General features: G+C 40.0%; 1 long non-coding RNA gene across 1 annotated transcript; it reads right to left on the reverse strand.

Moving 5' to 3' along the window:
* Positions 1-13,880: 13,880 nt before the first annotated feature.
* Positions 13,881-18,897, reverse strand: LOC103135999 (uncharacterized). The gene is made up of 4 exons (XR_475981.2): positions 18,743-18,897; positions 18,580-18,624; positions 16,976-17,082; positions 13,881-14,336 (listed from the first exon to the last, which is right to left on the reverse strand). It is a non-coding gene; the product is annotated as an uncharacterized LOC103135999 (long non-coding RNA).
* Positions 18,898-23,489: the final 4,592 nt, after the last annotated feature.

Consider the following 23,489-nt stretch of genomic DNA (forward strand, 5'->3'; position numbering starts at 1 on the left):
GGCAAATATGCAAAGAAGTTAAAGTTGGGATAAGGTTATAAAACTATCTCCACAGTTTATGAAAATGAAAAGTGCGGTGTGCTGAATATGACTTAAAATAAATGTTACTTACTAATTTAATACCTCCAAATCGGGCCTCTGTCTCTTTAAAACCCCCTGCTCTTTCTCAGAAAAGCTAAAAAAAAAAGTCTGTTTTACACAGTACTGCTCCTTTAAATTTAAGAGTCACGATCGGTAAGGCACAACATATAAGCATCTTCAGAAATTTAACGCATCAGGGAGACAACGCTGTGCTCATTTGGTAGTAGAAAAATGAAAATGAAAAATAAGTAACACACTAACATTTAGTGTTGTGTTAAATGTTGGCACCAGAAAATCTGAGGCATACAACCAACTTGATAAAATAAAAAAAAAAACCCCTGAATAATCTGACGCTGATTATTTTCACTGAAGAGGTTAGACAAATGAATGGAAGTGACTGAATAGATGAAAAGACTGCCTCCCACTTTACATTTTTAATTTCCATGATTGAATTTTACGTGGGCCCTCGAGTCAGCCATCCAAGGCCAGTTTCATCTGCGGTAAAGATGCCGCCGTGCGCGTTTCCGCCGCTCCCATTCATCCCCGATGACTTTCCGCTTCTACCGACACCTAAAAGGAAAAAAAAGATTCACAACCTATTGTGCACAACAACACCTCCCCCTCTCGCTCTCCTTCACACTCTTTATCCACTATTGGAGGATGAATAATTAATTCCTCATTCACAGCAAAAGGGCAAACAGACTTACAATGTTGCGCGTGAACAAGCGCTCCTAACCCACAGGCCGTTGTCACGTTCATGTCTCCCTCGGGAGCAATTCCAACACAATTTACTGAGCATGAATGCGACGCTGTCAGATCCGGGCCGGAGCCCCCCCCAACCCAAAACAAAACAAGTCCGGTCAGCTAACGCCGAGCGGGAGGGGAGGCCGAGGGGGGGAGGGGGGGACACAGGCGAGAGGCTTTGCTTTCAGGTAATGGCTCTTAGCAATGCCTATTCATTAAACAGAGCGTCTGAACAATAGAGCTCGACGTAATGCATCTGCTTTACACATCCTGCATTATTTATGAGTTTTGAATAGCTCTATGTTCAGATTGGGTTAAAAGCTTAAAGGATGTTCAGGGACTTGTTTAATTCAACCGTGTGCTTTCATCGTAATGGAGAAGCGCTGAAAGGACGCTGATTAAAATCTACTAAAACAAACCTTTTCTCATAAAGCAACAATAATAATAATAATAATAATAAAAAAGCTACATAAACTTAGAGCGTTGTAATAATCTGTCGCCTATTGTCCCGCGGTGTGTCACGTCCGCCCGGAGGTGTGCGAATGCTCGAGGGCCGCCTGCTGTAGCTGCGTGCCGTTGCGATATTGTCAAGCTTTTTGGGGAGAAGAAGAGGAAAAAACAAACACAGGCCTCAGAGGTTTGTTAGAAAACAGTGCTGGACAAACACCATCATAAACACCAAGGGACACAGAAGACGGGTACGGAGGGAGAAAAGCTGCGCTGCAGCTGCCAACAAATGGGTTTGCCTAACTCGTCAACCCTGACTCATTTGTCAGCAAGAGAACTTTTTGTTCTCAACAAACCTTCAGGAAGAGAATCCGAGTGAAGTCCTCTTCAGGTTTGCCACAAGCCGCCGTGCAGCAGAAACGGCAAACTAAAGGGTGGGCCTTAAGTTTCCATACATAGAAAATAAAACAGTTCACAAAATGGCGACAGCAAAAGTTGTTTGGAGGACGCCGGAGTCAGTTGTTGTTCAACAATAACTGGATACATTTTGTGTCTTCTGTTGACCATTTGTTACCAAATTGATGATAATCACAATACAATACCTATTTAAATACTGCACAAAGCCAAAGTATGAAAAAAACTAAAACTACTACTATTATTAATAAAAATGAAACAATATTCAACTAATAATGATTAAAATAAACTAGCAGACACATTCTAAAGCTAAATGAATTAGATAAACAGTTACGACATACAAATAAAACTATAATGCTAATTAGCCTTAGCGTTTGTGGCAGGCTTTGTTCTGGTGAACCAGCTGCAGCGTAGCAGACAGAAATGGGAAACAACTTAAGAACGAGAGTGATTGACAGCACTAAGACCCTCCTCCTGGCTCTGATTGGTTGTTTCTGACTGAGTCCCACTGAGAAGAAGGCAGAGCAGCTCCATTTTCTTTCACAGATTATCTGTCTTACATCATCCCGACACCACATAATGATAATTTTAACAAATGTGTATAAAACATTTTTTGTCTAAAAACCACATGCGGTAGCTTTAACGCTTTAATTATATGGATCTCGTGTCTAAAAGCTGTTATCCGGTTCAGCCGCCTCTACGCTGCCTTGACACTTTGCTTTACAAATCTGGCCTTGAACCCACATACGGCCTGCGTTCGCGTACAAGTTGTGTGCTGCACAAATTCACACTCGATAAAACATACACAGAGAGCTGGCATCTATTTCTGTGTTCTCGGTGCAGATGGGGGGTGTGGGAGTGATTTAATGAGGTGTGTGTATGTGTGAGAGCGCTGATAGTGAAGGTAATAGTCAGCCTGCTGGTAAATTCTGTCCTTTCTAACCTCTCGCTTCCACCTAGATCATCACCTCTCAGCTTCCAGCCGGCTTGGTTCGTGTGTTTTACAGTGTTAATAAAACGACACACACTTTCCGCGTCTTCTACTACACACCGAGACAGAGAGAGAGAGAGAGAGAGAGTGACAGCAAAAGACAAAGTGAAACGTAAAGACGTCCACATTTACTAGGGACGTCTGTGTGGACGGTGTTATGGATATAAATGTCTGTTGCACTTGGTCTCGTTCGACCTAAATATCCAGACCTATTTTCGAGGCTGACGCCTGATTGTTTCTGACGGGAAGTTAATCGCTAAACACAATTCATGAAAAAAAAAAAAAGAGTAAACAAAGCGCTGCAAACAGCAAATTGCCAAGGCCCAGATGAAATTGGGTGAAATCGTTTGGCACTCTGTCAGCCTAATTCATCGTCTTGTTAGGATGGGGTTTTTTAAAAGATGGATTCTTTTTCCCCAACGGTGCCCTGGTGTCCACAGTGAAAATTTCTTATTTTAGACTTTTATTTTTCTTCAGTTTGTCTGCTTTTATTCTACAGAATTAAATGTAATCTGATGACATTTAGTGGTGAAAGACAGAATAATTAATATACTTATGCGAATCTGGGAAAACGATCGTCTGTGTCCAGCTGATACGTTTGTTGATGTAAACCGTGAACTTTCCTGATTTCCAACGTTTTTCCATGGTTTTCCCACCAAACGTCTACGATTTGTGAAGCTTTCCTGTCAAGCGAGTACTGTACAGTTTTGCAAACTTTGTGGTTTTCATATTTGTGGTAACAATGTTTCACATTTTCGTGCAAAGTGATCCCTATTCGTCTCTCACTCAGCAAATAAAAGAAAAAATGTTTTTGCGTGTTAGACAAGAAGAGGTTTCTGCACCTCTACCGTCAGTTTCAGCCATTTTGCGGAAAAAAAAACAGACAGTTGAATCTGCCGTTTCAGCCTTTAGCACAGAGCTCACAAGAGACCGCAAGAACCAATCATACCAAGACTGAGGTCGCATTTTATGAAATGTAAAATAATATTTTAAAGTCTGTGCAGGATGTTTTTTCCTGATTTTTTTTCTTCTCCTCATAAATGGCATGGCTTTCCTTTGGCAGCATGTATTTTAGAGTGTTTTAATATAAACTAAAGGCCAATACCTTCTTTGTTCAGTCTCCCAGTAAACTAAACTACTTCCATATCGAAGGCAGCGTGAGTGTGGCGTATGATCATCATGTGTTGGATGTCATGCTTTAACTCTCTTACACACATAAACAACAGAACGGTGTCGCTCTGGTAACCAGTACAAAGCTCTCTGCTCATTTCAAGAAAACGCTAAAAATATATCAGTTTCTTATCAGTTTTAAGAAAACTTGAAAAGTTTTAGCACACTCTCACATCTGTCTCTAAAGTGTTTTTTTTTTGTTTGTTTTGTTTTGTTTCATGACTACATATTCAATGTTTTTTTTTCTCCCTCAGTAATTTCCTTTTTGCTCAAATAGAGGCCAGCCTTCACATTTCAATTCTTGGTGGTGCAAAGAAGGTGTGGTTTTTTTCCATGTAGAACCAAATAGGATTATTTTTTTAAAAAAAGGGCAGTATCTTGTGTTTTCTAGCCATGTAGTATCATTTTATAGAATAATCAAGTGAATATGTTACCTTGAGTTGTTATAAAAATGCTGTATGTATCCACTAGACTTAAGCCTTAAAACTGGGCTTCTGTCTCTTTAAGAAACTCCTGCGGGGGAGGGCTGCTTTGTGAGGCGAAGCTTGGTAGCTTGGAAACGGCAAATCTGAGGAGGAGCTTCTTCCTTGAAGGCGGAGCTAGGTCCACCCAGGTGTTTTGCCCAGCTGAATGGTTGCCATGGGAAATTAAAGGATTTCTCAAACATGCATGAAAGGATCAAGGCAACGCTCCAGGTATGTTTTTGATGAGGGAACAACATTGTAACATAATGAAAAGATTAAAAAAAAGTTAATTTTAAATAGCAGTGCCCTTTTAAGTGATTAATTTAACAGATGTGTGTAACAGAGGGAGAAAGAAAACCTTCAATTGAAAAACATTTTTAAAAATTAAGATGTAATTCTCAATATGAAGTACGTAAAACAATGAAAGTCAAACATATTTAATAGTCTGCCTGACAACAGGAGTGTGAGGAAGCCTTTTTTTTATTTGACTGACTAAGCGGTTTCTCCTTCTCTCCTGGTTTTGTTCACTCTGACACTCACGGCAGAACAGAACGTACACAGACAGAGACCAGACGCCAAGATGGCGCTGAAAGGTTCTAGGGATGAATAAGAATAATAATGAAAAAAAAAAAAACTCAACTCAAGCCAGGTACAACCGACATCTCAAAATTACATTTTGGTGCTGCAGCTGCAGTCTCTGCTGTGCCGGTGGTGAGGAAGCCTGCAGCAGTACTGATGGTGACATGATGGCTGAGAGCAACAGCAGAGGAAAAAGCCAACCGGCTTTTAGGAGAGGAGAGACACGTTTAAACTTTTGACTCCTGTTCACTGTGTAATTTTATCTATTCCACTCAGACGGGAAGTGATTACCCAACACGCCCAGTCCAGATTTTTTAGTTTAATTTAGAAAATGTATTTTAATCACTTAACTTGTGATCTTCTGTTCTTGGAGAAGACAAACTCCGACCTGCCAACAAAAGCTTAGCATAAAGAGCGAGACTCGTTTCAAGGAGCGCTTAGCTGCACATCGGTGTGATGATTACAAACTAATTGCCTAAAGTAACATCCAAGTTTTTATTTTACAAAAAAGTGGACTTCATTACTTCTTCTTGTTTTCTTTCCCCACTTGTGCAGCAAAAATTAAAGAACCAAACAAAACCGGATTCATTTACACACACTGCTCCTTTGGCCTCTGCACGCCCCTATTGCTGACTGTTAAGACTGAAATCCTCCAACAGTATTAAAAAAAAAAAAAAATCCTGGAAGCAAACGGAGCCGCAGCGGCACACAGAGCAACTCTGGACATGCCTCCCACACTCCAGCATCTCCTGACGAATTTGCACGGCTGACTCCCACACTGAGCTTCTGCTGCGATCGTGGCGGACCGCAGCCTGAGACGACACAGGTGTAAACGCACGAGTTATTTTCCCCGCCATCGGGACGGCGCGGCTCAACTGGTAGCTTCTCCTAATGACGAGCTGTGGATCGGCGTTTTATTGGCGTGAACCAATCGCGGAACATCCAAGGTCGCTTCTGATGTCACGCACAGTTTTTTCAATTACAGCCAAGGACAGCACTGGTGGGGCTAATTTGTGTCTCCGTACAAATAACACGGACAGCGTCCCTCGGCGGTGGGATTTTATTGTGAATTTCGTGGACAATAAAATTAGAATTAACACATCTGAAAAAATCTTAGTTTTTGGCTGTGCGACCTGAAAACTAGCAGAACTCAAATACAGTCTAATGATACGTATGCTGACACACAGCGGAGGGTATTTAGCTAAAGGTCATCCATGTAGAGATCCACTTCAGATGTGTTTGCTCTCACTGAAGCTCTCATAAAGTCGGTACCTGAACATGTAAACCCCATGTTTTTATTTCTGTTTTCCCTAGTTGCATCTTGTCAGACTGCAATTCACACAAAACCCTGAAAATATTGTTGTGCACTTTTTGAAAACTTCATTGCATGTCAATAGGATATATAAAAAAGACTAGCATAAAATATTGTTTTGCTAAAAGTCCAGTTTTAGTAAAGATTGACAAGCGTGTCTTGATTTTTGCTAGCTAAGCATCAGTATGACACCTTTGTCTGTTTTGTCAACACGTTGGGATGGAGGAGAAAAACGGGATGCTATGCAGATCTTTAGCAGGAGCTCTGAGTGGCTTTCTGTGCGAAGCAGGCAAACCTTGACCCCTCTGATTATGAAGATCATATAATTTAATGGAGGTCAATGGGATGCTCAGGGTGTAAGACTATGACAGGCTGTTGTTTTTGAATGCAGCACTGTTTCCCGGCACAGGCTGCACAGGCCCGTTGCCGAGGGCGCCAATGGCGGTAGAGAGCACTGATGCAAGAACTCAGGAAAAAAGAAAAGGAATGGAATGAAATAAATAATAGCGCTGATGTGAAGCCCTGACTGGCATCCTTTTCTCTAAATTAAAAACAAAACAAACAAAAAATAAATCACAGAGTGTAAACAACCTCGCTCCCTGCTGCCGTTTCTCATTCTGACGGACCTCCCACCGCTGTCAGTCAAATGCACTGAAAGGGAAAATTAAACCTCCCTACTAATGCAACACAACCAACTGATCCAGGGTAAGAAAGTAAAAAACAACAGTTTAAATAACTTAGTTTGCGTTTGAATGAATTTGAAGTTTGAATGCGAGCCTTTGTTCCTGAAGAGAGAGCTGAGCTAAATAACGTTAACAGGTGCTGTTGTTGCTTACAAGCTAAAGTTAGCACATGAGCTTTAGCTTCTGAAAAAGCTGCTTCACTGTTTGTGTTTTCCACTTGAAAATGCTGTGAACTAATTACAAAACTGCTTTATGTGAGTTTACCTGCTAAGTGGTGGCCAGTCAGGATTTGCTCTGTTAAAATGCCATATCAGGTCAAAACCTTTGGCATGTTAGCAAGTTTAGCAAAGGCCTAGCTTCGTGGAAACCAGCAACTTATCCTACTCCATTTGCTTCGTACAGAGAGTTTGGGCTCTCGGCTATCGAGAAACAGTTACTTCCTGGAAGCTTCGACTCTGTTGAAGTTTTACATTTAGCCAACCGTTAACGTTTGCCTGTGATGCATGTAGTGCAGCAGTTCAATATGAAGCTTACTGGAAGTTGCCGGCACTGTAAACAACCATCCTCCAAAGTGAAGAGAAAAGTGCCGATGCGGATGAGACAGCTGTTAATGTTAATTCAGTATTTTGAAGTGTGGCCAAACATTTTAATCTAGCAGAATAGCGCATAAGGGCAATGGTCAGGCTAGCAAAGGCCTAGCAGTTCATTTTAAATCAGATGTGTTGGAGCTCAATAGTGGCACTCGAGTTACAGACCTGTCTTAACAAAATGTATGTTTAAACCCACCTTAAAGGTTCTTTTTGTTTTTGTTTTTAAATCATATTCTAATCCTGGCTAATCTCAGAACAATACGCAGACGGTACAGACAGCCATACATTACCCACTGATCTGTTTTTGTTTGTTCATTGTTCAGCGTTTTCATCACATAAAGCACTTTGAATAGCTTTGTTGTTGAAACATGCAGCACAGTTAAACGTACCGTTTCTTAGAAGCCAATTAAACAGGAAATGGGCTGATGTTATACGGCGCCCACACCACTCAAAGCACTTTGCACACGTTCGCCTGATCCCACTCGCATCCTAACGCACAGGCAACATGGGGTCAAGCACCTTTCCCAGGAGCGTAGTACCATGCGATGGGGAAAGCTCAAATCGGACCCATAATAACCTTCTGATTCCAAGACAACTAAACACCAAGTCACAATCGCCACCACCTGTCTAATTAACCAGACATTCATGCATGATCTTGCAGCAAGGCAGATGCTAAAACTACTCCACCTTGCAGCCCCCCAAGCACACCCACCACCGTCCACCACTCCAGGACTTTCTGCTGCACCTCGGCGTTTCTCAGTGTTGGTCCTCAGGGACCACTGCCCTGCATGTTTGAGGTGTTTCTCTCCTGCCACACACCTGGCCTGAATAAGTGGGTGATTAACAGGCTTCTGCAGCACTTGTTGGCGAGCGGGAGCTAACGTTATCGTGTGAATCAGGTGTGCTGGAACGGAGGCGCAGCTAAAATATGCAGGGCAGCAAAATCCCCGAGGAGCAGCACTGAGAAACGCTGCTGTAATTGGAACAGAGGGTTATCCTCACGTCTGTTTTTTTCATTTCCTCCCCAATTTATACTTCAAAACAAAAAATATTTCGAAACCACGTGTCCCTTTATACAGCCACATTTTCGTGTGATAATTTTGATATAAAGTGAAAAAATTTTCAAGGGATGTGACAACTTTTGCAAGTCACTGCACATCGGGTGAGTGTTTTTCAGTCCTGCTACACAAGACACGCTGTCCTGTCAGATGTTTCCCTGCTATAACACAACTAATTCAAATACTGGAGTTCAACAACAACAACAACAAAAAGAAAAAAACTGTTAACGTTAAAGCAGCAAAACACCAAAAACACATGTCAAAGTTGAATCCCGCTGTAAGTTTCTAGGTGAGACTCTAGAGACACGTAAATAGAGCCTTCAAGAAAACAGCTGTGTGTGTAAATGTCGTTTTATCGATCAAATTAAAGCAGTTTTTATCTGCACTCTGCCAAATTACAAGAAATTTTAAGAAAAAAAAAATCAATATTTAATTTTACGAAGGACTCATTGAATGCAGACACACCTGTTTATTCAGATTTTAACCGTTTAATGGGTAGTTTTACCATTTCTATTCATTTTTGCCACAACTGGCCTTTTTAGAATATTCATGATCTCCATGTCGCCTGAAATGAAGATGAGTTTGACCTAAAACATGCAGGGCAGTGTGCCTGGAGGAGCAGGGCAGGAAACCACTGCATGGGACCACAAGATGCTTCTTACATTTGTTCAAAAAAATCTGCTGCTTTCACTCGTGTGTCTAATTACAGAAACAAAAAAATTGCAAAGATTTTCCTTGTGAATCGCACTGCAGTTTTGCAACTGAATTTCAATAAACTGAAATATTTACTGGTTAAGTTGGTCTGTTTTTGGACAAACAAAAATGATACAGTTGGACTTTTTTTTTTTTTTACGCTCTGAGACCTGCGAGTTTAACAAGCGAGGATCATACCTCCAGCCTCTACAGATTAGCTGTCAGCGGTGACCTAGTAAGCATAAGATCGAGACCCAGCGGGCAGAGGGCTGGATGATGTAAACTAAATAATTTAAAGGGGCCCAGAGCTAAAAGGCAGCCCAGGATTTGACATCACACACACTGTCCCAGGGCCCCAGCTGTCAAGAGGGACAGCCGAATTTCTACTTATACCTCTTTAGAGTCTGACTGAACATAATGTAGCAGCAGGCAGCACAGACAGGAGTTTTATCCAATTGAGTAACAAGGTGTTATTAGCCCAGTTTCTCTAGTTGGAAATAGTTTATCTCCAGCCTTGGGACTCTGCGGGGGAAACCTTGCAGAGAAACAGAGAAGGAAGAGCAGCCAGATCTGAGCTTTAGCCAAAAATCGACATCCTGGATTAGTAAGCAGAAAATCCAGAGACTAAAAATCAACACAGTTCGTCTTTCTGACTGGCAGAACACGCAGTCAGATGTGTTTAGAGACGAACATCTTTTTAACCAAAGATACCCCGAGAAATTATTTATGTTTCTGACACTCAAGCACCTCTTGAAGCCAACTGGCCACTCTTACTAGAAAAGTTATGTCTGACGTCGGCTTTAAGGAGATGAATGCTCCGTCCTACGCCGTAAAAGTCTCTCCTTTTAAAAATTTGCCCTTTAGGATTAATGCCATAAAAAAGAATTAATGCAACCAAGCTACTTAAATACATTTATATTAATGAACACGCTCACACTTCTGTGTAGAAAATATGCAAGTTCAACATCTGAGTCACCTAAATTAGGCAAATTACTGCAGTTTTTCACTTACTTGCTCAATTTTTTTATACAAATATTTGTGCTCACCTGGTTTGTCCTACATTGTTAAAAAAGCAACAGAGAATAATGGCTTGTAATTCCAGCTAAAATACACAGCGTATTTCAGTTGCCTCGTAATGGGGTGAGTATTACAAAAATGTGGGATGAACATTTTTAGTGCTGAACGTCACACAAGAGGGAAAAAGATTCACAAATTCAACATTTGCACAGATTAAGATGCTCGTAAAAACCAGGCTATGAACGTCTGGGGATGAAGAAAGTGTAACATTTGAATATCGTAGGAAGTTTTATGAGAGTTCTCAACTTTGTGGAGTTGATGTAGTCATTTAAAACACAACCTATAGAAACATATTTCTACTGAACTCATGATGAATAAGAATACCAGCTGAATCAACCAACAGCTTTAATTCAATTTTAAACAAAAAAAAGATACATTTTTCTTCTTACCAACATAAAGTTAATGATCTTAGAATTTAACCACTATTGAAAAGAACATTTACAAACTAATGTGATTATGTTCCAATGTAAATTATTCCAATGGCCAATATCAATTTCACACCAAAGTTCCTTCTGATAGTGTAATGAAAACATTTTTTAACATAACTAAAGCTGCCTCATAGTAAAGATAGCAGCTATTTGGGGTGAAATATGAATATGTAAAGGTAATCTTCAGAAATAAACACAGAGACATTGTCTTTGTTTCACTGTAATTTCGTCTACTGCCATCTTACATGTAGTATTAAAAAAAATTGATATTTGCAGACACTATTCATCCAATTGAAATTCTGCTCTCGACAATGGGCCGAATAGATGTTGCAAACATTAATCATTAGCAGCTTAGCCCTTCTGCTTTGCCTGGTGCTGAGTGTATAGCTCCGATTGTATTTTCCAGTGTGAAATACGGCGCTTATTTGCAGTTCGGTGTTTAACTTTAGGGGTTAAGCACCTGAAAGAAGCCTGACACGTAGCGATAACGTCAGCTGATGTGTGCTCCGTCTCTGTTTGCAGGGGTGCAGCAGGGCACTGAATAATTGAAACTGTGGATGTACAGCCGCAAAGTGTAGCTGGCTGTGATCGAGCCTGGCTGAACAAACCGAGAACAGCAGGAGTGTTTTAGCAGCCTGGCTGAGGCGCAGAGATGCCACCTCTACTCTGGCAGCGACCGATCGGCGCGTAACGAGCCTCATTAGACCACAACTTCATCGTTTCATCAAAGGCTTCCCTTTTCCAGAACCAGGAGGGGGGAAACCTCAGTCCTTGGGTTTTATATATATACACCTGTGCCCGCTCCGTTTCCGAATCGTCACATTTACCTTTGCGGGAGGAGATTCAGACTCCGCTGTTTTTGGGGGGTCATTTTTGCATCTCTGCTGCTGGGAAATGGAAGTGGCACTGATTAATACCGAATTATGATAACGATCTGTAAAATGTGGAAAGGCCAGGTGAAGATTTGAGTCATTTGCTCCTCTCAGGTAATGATGAATCTGGGCTGTGCTCTGACCTTGAGGAAGGGACAGGCCTCCACTTTTTCCCCATTCTGTCAAGTCAGCAGGCACAGAATCAGGAGGGCTTCTTTTTTTTCCTCACCTAGGCCTATTTTCTCAGTCGGGACTTTCATGGGGGACTGTAAATATCTCAATGAGGAGAGTGTGACCTCCTTTCCGCCCGATCTCCCACAAACACAAACACACATATGCACCTCTCCTCTATTCTACATTACTCTAATTGGAGCTCTGTCTGCCAGACGCCACGGTTTCCTCTCTGTCTGGCTCGCTCTCTGTTGTTCCGAGGGAAGGTTTTACTGTGTTTCTGTCTTTACCCTGATCTTTCATCAGTTGAACTCTGCTTGGTGGTTCTTACCGATTCAGATCCTGTGTCTTTGGTTTAGCCTGGTAAAAATCAGACCCTTATCCTACGCTGTTCGCTCCGTCCAGAGGGTCTGGGCTGTCGGCTGCTGAGAAACGATCACTTCCTGGAGGCGTGGACTCTGTTGAGGTTTTAAATGTTACTTAATTGCTAATGTTTTCCCGTGACCTATGTAATGCGGTAAGAGGATCACTGGGAATTGCGTATTGTGCCGATCCGAACGAGGCGGCCATTAAGGATAATTCAACATTTGGAAGCGTGGCCAACATGGACTGACCGTCTTTGTTCACTTCCTCTGCTGCCGTGGCTAAAACTACAGACGGACCTTAATTCTGAAACGGCGCAGAAAATCAACGTCATCGTTCACAACTGTTGCTGATTGGTCCAGTTGACGTAGAACTAAAGAGAAAATGGGAATCAAGCGTAATTACGCAGGAAGGCAATGACTGGGCTGATGTCCTATGTTGACAGATTTGACAGGCCCTTTGCTTTACTCAATACTTGTTTACATGCATACCAAACAATAAATATTACCCAATCGGACAATTTAGGTCTAGGTTTTTAGTTTTGTAGTGTATACTGATTGTAATTGATTTTAAATAGATTCATCCATTTCATGTGGCAATCTGTCAAACAGCTAAAGGATAAATACTTCCCTTCTAACCAGCAATCTATTTGACAAAGAAGAAAATATGGAGATCTGTGTATTAGAATTTATTCAGAAACCAAAAAAGGTGAAATTTAACAAGAACAACTAATTAATTCTACCCACTGCTACTGCTATAAGGAACGTTTAGAGTATTGAATTAACATCGTCTGAACTGAATAAGGTCCAAGATTATCGAGAAGAAGTCTGTACTTTAATCCTAGAGGAGAGGAAAGGGAAAACCGGGAACCGAGCTTTTGGACCCTCTTTGATCTCTCGGCTTCATACACCGGAATTGGCACAGTAAATCTGAACAGACCGCCTCACCGTTTCAGATGTTGTCCGTTTAACTTTGACAAAACCAGCTGTCTCTGCTGCTGAGCCAGTTTCGCCTCTCCTTCCCTTTCCTCCACTTGAGGGACACTTGGTTTCACTCTAACACTGTTTCTGTCTACCAGAGGTCAGTCTGAAGAGGTCAGTGCTGGCCTCTTCAAGCGCAACATTTTCAATGTCAATTGATTCACTTCGGATCAGTGGTGGGATGAGGACGGGCGTAAAGGGGGAGGAATGCTTCAGAAAGTCACTACAAGTGGCTGAGCACACATCCAAAGCATATGGAGGAAAAGTACAACTTTACACAAAAACACTAACACAACCACAGGTCAAAAGGTTGGCAGAACATTCCTGTCGGGTTTTTAAGCTTCTTTCCACAGAGAATCAGCAGAGAAGGTCTCAGGAGGGAGAGTTAAACTTATCAGAGGTTGACCCGTCACGATAGGTTTTACTGGACGATACATTGTCTCAGAGGTTACTGTAATAAACAATAATATTGTTGTATTGAGTCTATTTTCAAGTAATATAATGGTAATGCCATAATAATGCAAGAACACATTCTCAAAGATCCATAAACTTTAAATTTTAATGAATATTTAACACAATTTACCCAAAAATAAAAAGAATGAACAAATGAAATAAATTATTAAGTCTCTGTAAAACAGTTTATTCTTCACAGGAAGGGCTGGTTGAGCCCAAACCACCAGACTGGAGATTATAATATCCAGTGTTTGGTAGGAAAAGATGAGAGAAAAAAACCATAAATCATGCAAATGGAAATGATTGAGTTTGCTTGATTTGTTGTTTATTGCAACAGGCCTAGACAGAGCTCGACTTGGAGAGAGACAAGAAACTACAAAAGCTTCATAAGAATCTCTATTAACTAGTTCTGTGAGGACATTTTGAACCGATGTGGAGAAAAGCAGCTGTCGCAGGTGAGATTTTGCATTTGGGGAAAGCGAGCCTCGTTACACCAGTGAGTTATTTACATCTTGAATGTTTAAGGTGTGTGTACATTCTGGTTTCAGCTTAATTAGGTGATTGGTTTCCATCTGCGGTCTGAGCTCTAAAGCCAGCCCCTTCGTTTCCTCTCTCTCTCTCTTTCTCTCCTTCCAGCCAGCCAGCAGCAGCTCCTGCAGCACATGAGGGGCTGGATGTATCCTTTTCCTTTTTTCCCTTTTTACTTCCAGCAGGGGCGGTTCTTGGCATGGATTAGTAGAGCGCCAACTGCCTGAAGAGGGCGCTGCTGTGACAATTTGAAAAGAAAATAAATCATAGAAGGAACTAAATAACAGCAATAATGTGCCACCCTGACTGCACATTATTGAAACATAAGACAATATATTTATATATATATATAAAAATATATATTTATATAAAGCACAACAAAGTATTTGAACTGAGTTTTTTGAACACTTTCGTTGCCGTTTTCGTTTCATTTGGAGTCAGTACAGTAAACTTTTTCTCAAGTATGCAAAGTTGTAACTTTGAGTGGCAATTTAACTCTTGTAACTTAAATTCAACTCAAAACGACACCAAAAGATTTCTTAATGCCAGCTGATCAGTTTGATTCTAACATCACTGACATAAAATAAAATCACTGTTTTGTTCTTAAGAGCACTTTGTTTAGCAATGCTGTGAAATGCAGTGGCAGTATTGTATATATTTACCAGCTGATCATATGAGGCAAAAAAAACAAAACTCTTTGTAAATAAAAAACGTACAATAAAACGTCACTAAAATGCTTTAATAAGCCGTTTTGATTGAGCAGTGACAGCATGGAGATTGTGAACAGTGATAACTTTATCTCTCTTTCTAAATGGACTATTTTAACCATAGTTTTGCCAGCATCATTTCTATCAATTAAACATGCTCTGAATCAATAACTTAATACTGATTATTTTTGAAACAGGATCTCATGTTTCACACATGGATCGCTGACCTCTGTGCTTGTTTATGAATATGCCACGTAGACACGATTCCTGGGGGAAACCCACATTTTGCTCAGGAACCCGATATGTTCAGCGCTGGACACAAAAATAGTAGTAATATTCAGTCTGACTGAAGCAGCGGAGGGGCAGATGGCATTTTTCATGAATCACCTTTCCAACATGTTTGCAAGCAGATGGTTCTCAGGTACTGGGAATTAAAAAAACGTATATTTTTAGACTTTTACAGTACATACTCTATTATTAATCCCTTATTTTTCTTTAGGTGATCTTCTTTTAGTAGAGCAACTGCTGAATACTAAAAGAAAGATTAGGAAGCCCTTGAAATGATTTATTCATAAGGAAATGCTAATGTTGTGCATCTACAGGCACAATATGAAGTCCAGCATCATGTCAGCTGGTTAAGTTTAGAAAAATATTACAAAAGTTATTTTCAGCTCTTTTAACAGGATATTTAAGAATGTTTAATGCTGTTTTTGCCAACTGTCAAACAGGTGACAAGATGAGAACATTAAAAAAGTTTGTAAAATATAAATTAAGCCAATTGGATGCTGTTAGCTCCCATACAGTCACTGTGGTAAACAGATGTTGTTGTTGCTAAGCTAAAGAAGAAGCTAAACCGCTAGCTGTACTGACCTGCCTTTTTCAGCTGCCTCAGTTCACTTCAAGTCCACAAACAGTGAAATAAACTTTTAGGTTTTTTGACAGAGTGTAAACTGGACAGATACGACGTTGAAGACATGAGTTGTTTTAGTTGTGTGACAACTAAACTATCCCACGATCTTCTGGTCCATCGAACATTTAAACGTTGCAACACGGGGCTTGTTCTGACCAGAAAGCAGCTGCAGACTTAACTACAGTCTCCTGTGAAACCTTTACGTTTCTACAAATTTGATACGACATCTGTGTACGTGGAACGGAGCTTTATCTGTTGATGGCCTCGAAGAACGTCATGTAAGCAGATTTGAACTGTCCCCTTAAACTTTCTTCAGGTTGCTCTTTATGAGGCAAATGTTGCTGTGATGTATAATATGTACACAGAGAAGATAACGCAGCGTCTCTCTTAGATTTTTGCATGAAAACATGCCTCTAATAATGTAGCTGCTGCTCCTTTCAGGGCCGAAACACGGTGCCTAACAAGTCACCAGAGTACGTGTCCCCAAATCTTAATCTGTGATGAAAATTCAGGCTTTCAGAGAAAAGAAAGACAAACTCTTCGAATTTTTGAACACATTCACTTTAAACCGTTGTGAAATATTGGCCACAAACATCAATGTTGTGGCTAACTTGATGTTAACCACAACATTGAGTTGTGGCTAATACACAAAGCTGATTTTTAGCTGAAAATCAGTTAGCCACAAAGCTAATTCATTGTGGTTAGCTTTGTGGCTCAGCTAACCACATCAAGTTAGCTTTGCCACTAATATGAGAATCCTGTTCTGTTATAAATGTTCTTGTAACTAAAGACTTCAAGAGTTCAAAAAACTCGATTTAGCGATATAAGAGTAAAGAGAATCAGATACAAATATGTAAAGCACGTTTAATATTTGGATTTGCCAACTTTGTATCGTTTTCCTGTCAATTGACAATTACTTGTGTTCTGGGCTGTCACATAAAATCTCAGTGAAATACATAGAGTTATCTGATTATAATATTTTAAGCAAATTGGTTAAAGTTTCAAGGCACTGTAATGACTTTGCTAGCTTTAGGTTTTATTCACAGTTTTCTTAGGAAGTACACAAATCTGCTGTAAATTCTTGAAAATAAATCCGTCGTTGGGTGTAAATGTTGATGACTGGCATGCGCTATAAAAAAAAATTGTGCATATTTTTGGTAGGAGTTTTTAAATTAATGCAGCTTTTTAAGGCGAAAACACCCCTGCTTATAATCCTCTTAATACAACTATACTGACAAAGTTGATTCAACTTTTCCTTACCTGGAGCAACAAAAAGATGTCCAAGGACATGTCTGTCTGAAACTCCATTAGCTGTCATCCTTCAGTTTTCTGGCAGCTGCTTATCCCCAGGAGCGGCACTTCAGCAGCTAGATAATGTACAGAGGACAAGCTAGCGGGGTCTTTCTGCAGAACACTGGCAAAGATATTCTCAGGTGGGAGGGAAAGTGCACTTGCACATGCAGCAAAACAAGTTCACTTTCTTGACAGTTCAAAGGAATATATAATACAAGTGGTACACTTGAGATGTAGTCTGAATTTTGTTTTTTTGTTTTGTTTGTTTTTTTTTTTGTTTTTTTTTTTACATTTACGGTAGCTAAATAAAAGAAACGGGCTATTCTAAATTAAGGACATGCCCAAATGGGTTTTAATTAAAGTGGTACAGGGTCAGCTCCAGTCTTTGATTGTGTGCCATCTTAAGAGCTTTCAAAATCAGCAAAGATTGCAAAGATTGAAGTGGTTATTGGCTCTGGCATGGATGTAAAGCATTAAGAAAATGATCAAAAGGTCCATGGAAACCATTTATCTGTCCTACGATGTAAAGAAAAGAACTTTTGGTCTTTCAACAACGTGTTTCTAGCCAAACTTCACAAGATTGTGTAGAATCATTTCTTTAAGTGTCAAAAGAAAGTATGCTGTCTTATGCAGGGGATGCACTATATATAATAACAGGAGTTCTTATCTTTTAGCCACAGTTAAAAGCTAAGAAAATCTCCACCATTCTGCACTAGTTGAGGCCGTTGGCTTAGTTAAAAAATCTGCAAGAGTCTGAGGTGAAGAGACCCGATCTGAGTTAAAGCAACCAAACGTTTCTGGGCTTTTTGAGCCAAATCTGGAAGCAGGTATTGCTAACTAATTACTGACCAATAGTCAACAGCCAGTGGAAAAAGGAATAAAAGGCAAGGAATGATGGTTATGTATATTTGTTGACATCTTCCGTTTCTTCTTCTTGAACTTTTACTGGTGAATGATGAACAGCACCTACATTTTTACCTTTTAAACTTTTGTTCTCGTTAGACGTTGAGTGACTTGTTGTTTCTGTTGACTTGACAAAGCATGAATGGGCTTCCTTATCTGGAATAGTTGTTTGGTGTTTGATCCCAAGTCTTTCAGTCATTATTCAATAATCTACTCAAACCATTCCGTTTGTCTGTACTTCAACATTTTTTTTTCACACTTTGAAGAATTTGAGAGTTGTTTAGTATTTCTCCAGCATTGAGTAAATTACGATCCAGTATTACTTTCTTCTTCCTTTTGGCACTTTTAAAAAGATATTGCCTAACACGTTTGATACTGAAACTGATGCAGATGCTACTCAAATGTTCCTTAAATGTCCCTCCCACACCCCAAAACATACTTTATCTCATGCTACGTTATGCAGACTCTTTATCTACACAAATGAAGATTTCATCACTTTGGGATGCTGAACGTTTGCAACAGTTCCAGATGACAGGGTTGTGATGTACTTTTTCCAACTAATGAATATTTTACTTCTTTGTGACGCTCTTAGAATGTGTGACTAGCAAAAAATTTTCATCAGTTTGTGGAAACAAAATAATGGATAAAACGGTGATGTCACTGCTTACCATGTTGTGGAAAAGGGTGTTATTTGTCGATTTCATCCACTTCACCTGAATACGCACACATGATAAAACAATACACATATACCATGAGTGCCAGCTTAGTACACGTCTTTAGATATGCCCAATGTTCATCACAGAAAAAGACACTTTCTCACGACGGCCTCACCACAAAGTCGGCCATCATGTGCTGTTTTGATCCGACCGTCACAACCCTCGCTTTGTCAAAGACCTTCAAACCCTCACTCGCCCGTTTGTTGGAGCTTCCAGTACACGGGGTGCAGCAGCTGTTCACTTGCCGCCTGATCCCATCCCTTGACAGGTGTCACTGTAATTAGATAATCAATGGGATTCACTCCACCTGTCAGGGACTCTTACTGTTTGCGCATGTTTGGCGCGTGGCGGTGGTCGCCAATCAATGGATTCTACCGGGGAAGTGAGAACTCTGAGAAAAAGAGGGTGAAGGTGATAGGTGGCAGCTGAGCAGAGCTGAAACCCATCAAATTAGATCAGACTCTTTTGCCACTTTAAGGCACACTGCCTGTCTCAGCAAGGTTGCTTTGAGCCGTCCATGCTCCGGCGCCTGCTCTCTTCACTGTTAATAAAGGATAAGCACAAGGCCGGGCCGCGTAGATGGATCTGCTCTATTCTGTTTAATGCTGCGGCTTTTCCATCTGTCGCTTTGATGACTATTTCATTTGAATACGAGATACCTAATGTTTACTTTTCGTCCTCAAGCCTCACATTTCAGAGAAACCTCATCATTGGCGCGGGGAAAAACGACAACGTGTAGCTTCGAGAATCAAAACATGGTTCTGGAAATACACTGGAGACTAACCAACCATTAAAAGCAGTCATGTTTCATATTCTGGAGAGAGAAAAAAAAATAAGGGAGCTAAAGCAAAACTGAAAGTAAATGGAGATTTTCTGGTCTTGTTCACCATCAAAGATTTGTTGTACTATCAGCCAGAGAGCTGCAGTCACCCACACATAAATCATTTGGCACTGCTTGGTCTGTAGAGCTGAGGGCCTTGTATTTTCTTCTCCATCAAACACGCCTACTTATAGCTGCTGGGGTTTTGCTATACCTGTAGTCTGAGAAACTTAAGGATTGAACTCTCAGCTCTCCAATTAGCCGGCATCTGCTCCACCTGTCGAGTCCAACGACAAAACAATAACAAAAGAATAACATAAGCTAACCAGAGCTAACTAGCCCTCTTAGCAAAGGAAGAGAAAGGAAGTGATCATGGGGTCCTCAGAAGTTCTGGTGCCCCCCAATAATGTCTGATTTTTTTTACATTCTTTTCATTTCTGATGGTGTTGACAAAAACTAGGGACACATTTCAATGGAGTTGGAAAATATATAAAAAGGATTTTTAATTTAATTTATTAATACTTTTATAATTATTTATATGACTACTTATTCTTAATTTTCATAATATATAATTTTAGTATTTCTTTAATTGTTTTAAACTATTATAATGTATTGAGTTCTGCTCCTGGACAAGGGATTTTAAAGACACCATCCACCTACTACAATGTTTAAAATAAAAAAATATTCAGCAAACACCAGGAAAATATACATTGTTGTGCTCACATGACCCAGGTTAGTTTAGTCAGATATTTGAAAAAATTATATTTTTTTTATTTTATTCAAATGTTGTGCTTTATCCATTGGACCTGTTTACATTCGATATATATGTGTATATATATATATATATATAACTAATGTAAATTATTATGACCTAAACACAAATCTTATGAATCTTATGATAGACTAAATTCACTTTTAAGAGTGAAAAACATTTTTTTTTTTTTTTTTTAAGAAATAGGTCTAAAAACTTTATCCCTGAGGTTCTTACCTTACACGCATCGTTAAATTATGCCTGGGTCACATGATCAACGTTTTTCACTGTTTCCTAGCAACAAGGGGTGACTCAGCGGACCCTTAGGTTCAACTTACACCAGCCTCCTCTAGTAAAAGTTCATATTTATAGATGATTTAATGTTAAAATAAGGTTTGGCTGTTGATCAATTTATTTTCTTAGCTATGAAGCAACAAGTTTAGTCATGAATAGATTTTTAGCTGATGGATGGGTTCTTGCAGAACTTATGTATTGATTAACTACATACTTTTGTTTATTTTTTAAGTTTTTAAGTTGCAGGCCCTTGGGTGTCTGCAGACTTTTAAACTCCTGGCTGAATATTAAACTTTATCTTCGGTTCAATTTGTTCATAAATCACAAATTTACTACAAATGCCATTTCAAGGCATTTTACAGTATCAACAGTTCCAATTAAGAAATACGGACTTATTACATAATTACATTCTAGTTTTTTAGAAAATAAAGCCAAATTCAGTTGATTTTGTCAATTTTTTTTTTGTCAACTTTCTAAGGAAGCTCAGTTGGCTTTGCAGTCGTCTCTCCTCCTGATGTGGCTTCAGTGGAGAGGAAGGACTAAACTTTGAAATCTGACCGGCTCAGTCTGAGCGTCCGCCTGCTGTGACTGACCCAGAGTCGACGTCGTGATGCTCTGTTACAGGCAGAACCAGCTTTAACCCGTTTACAGTTACTGTTTTTGTTTTCTTCTTCTTCTGCATGAAGAAGCTTACAATTCGTCGCTCGTGTGCCGCCGTCCTCTTCGGTTAAACCAGCAGAAAATTAGCCCATCAGAGCTGTGTTTCCAAACGGGTTAACTTTAACTGCGCGATATCACATGTAAGCCGTAAGACTGACGCACTCTGGATGCCGTCGCTCGCTGCTACCACTTTACGCTGTGATTGTTTTGGTCTTTTCTGCTGCTGCTTCGGCTCAAACTTCCACAGACGAAGCTGCTGCACCGACGACGAGCCAAACAAACCTTTGTAACATAATGTAGAATAAAGCACAGCACAATGCAGTGAGTGGTTCTGTTCTGCACGCAGGGTCAGTGTTTCTGTGGAAACTTTCGCTTTAATGACTATAAGATAAATAAAGAAGCGAGTACAAAAAGTCCCTTTCTCGATTATAGAGGTTTTCTCTTGATGCTTCTTCAATCTGATCTATTTTTGGCACAACACCAAATGAAATCAACTCATTTAAGTTTGAAGTTGGTAAAGTTGTTTATGAATGTGTAGGGAAGAAAACGTGTGTATTCTGTGTTTATTTTTTCGCAGTCAATTATTTAAATTTGTTTAATGTTGCTATCGGGGTATCGCTCCCAAAACGAGCTGCCGTAACCTAAGTTACCCTCCACAGGAGACAGGTCTGTAGGTTAAAGTATGTAGGTCAATCAATCTGCATTATGTAATATTAATGTGTTCAAATGTCCAGGTTAATGTTGACGGCCCTAATTAATTTTTTTGTGTCTCTATTGTACATATTTTAATGTTTATTTTTTATCATATGAATTTGGAGGTTGCAAGATTGATTTCATGAATATGTAGGCAGGGACCATGTATGTATTCTCACTGTATTTACATTTATAAACTGTACGTACTTTAATGCTTGGAAAAGCCCAACCAGAGGACTGGAGATGTAAGTTAGCTATAGCTGCTATACTGATACAGTTGCAGACTCGTTCTGCTCCATGTTTCTGTGGTTTTGTTCCTGTCAGCTAATAAGTGAAATAAAATAAATGAAATCAATTTGCCCCTAGCAACATTTTTTTCTTTTTTTTTTATAATTTACAAGCCAGAAAACTCACCAGAACCTCAGAAACATGAACACAAATCTTCACTCCTCATGCACTGTCAAAAAAACAAAAATCAAAAAACAAGTCAGAGCTGAGCAGCTGCGTCTCCTTCTTTTTTTAAAGCTAGTTGCTCCAGCTATTATTAATCCCCTAGAAACTTATGTGGCTTTCTAATAGTTGCATACTTGGCAGTTTCTTGCCAAGGAAAAAACCTCTCATGTCCCCATAATGGCTTCGGGCGTGACCTTATCCCCTGCTCGGTGGATGGTTAGCTATGATGAGGCTAATTTGTCCTGCACAAATCTCCTCCAGCACTTACAGTCTTCTCTAACCAACAAGCAAAGGAAAAATAAAATAAAAAAATAACGACGCAGGCTGCAAAACTCTCTCTCCCTCAGAAAAAGAGTCTTTGGGGTCTTGGAGCAAAAAGCGCCAGCCACTTGTAATCAGTTCACTTTCGGAGCGGGGACAGAGAACGGGGCAGTGCCTCTCTGATCTCGGCTCTCACGCGGTGAGCCTCGGGGCCGGGATCGTCTCCGCTTTAGGGCCGAGAGCGTTTGCTTGTGGTTGTGGCTCTGCTGAGAGAGAAAGAGAGAGAGAGAGAGAGAGAGAGAGAATCACACCTAGAGGATGAAAAATATTTTATATTTCACTGTCGTATCTCTGTGTTTTATCAGCCGTTCGAATTAGTTTAGTAAAACCCAGTCAGGTTTAAAGAGGACAATGTTATGTTTGCAAATAGTCTGAATTGTCTTCTGTTGTGATTTCAAATATTCAGGAGAGGTTGCATATCGAGACTTTAAAAAAAAAAAAATTATTTGTGGTACCTCAGCTGTAAAGGGGGTGGTATCAGGGTCGGCCATCTTGACCACAGCAGTTTATCTCGGCTTCCATTCAGGAGATGCGAATCGGATATAAAACCTGACCCAGAGACGCTTCAGTGTGGGATATACAGGCTGCCTGACCTCCCTCAATAAACCTTACACTGTGCCCTGCAGATTTAAACCAGCTTCAACAGCTGACGGCAGTTTCTGCTCCTCATGCAGCATGTAAAATATTTTTTTTTTAAAAAAGAACATGTTCCTGTTCTTTGTAAAAATGTTGGTTAGCTTGAAGATTCTCCACATTATGTTAAATTCAACCATAAACTATTTTAACTTGGTTGATCAACATAAAGTTAGCGAAGAAAAATTAAATATCAGGGGTGTCCAAAGTGTGGCCAGGGGGCCATTTGTGGCCCTT

The sequence above is a fragment of the Poecilia formosa genome, unplaced genomic scaffold (assembly GCF_000485575.1).
Source record: "Poecilia formosa unplaced genomic scaffold, Poecilia_formosa-5.1.2 Scaffold29, whole genome shotgun sequence".
Classification (NCBI taxonomy): Eukaryota; Metazoa; Chordata; class Actinopteri; order Cyprinodontiformes; family Poeciliidae; genus Poecilia; species Poecilia formosa.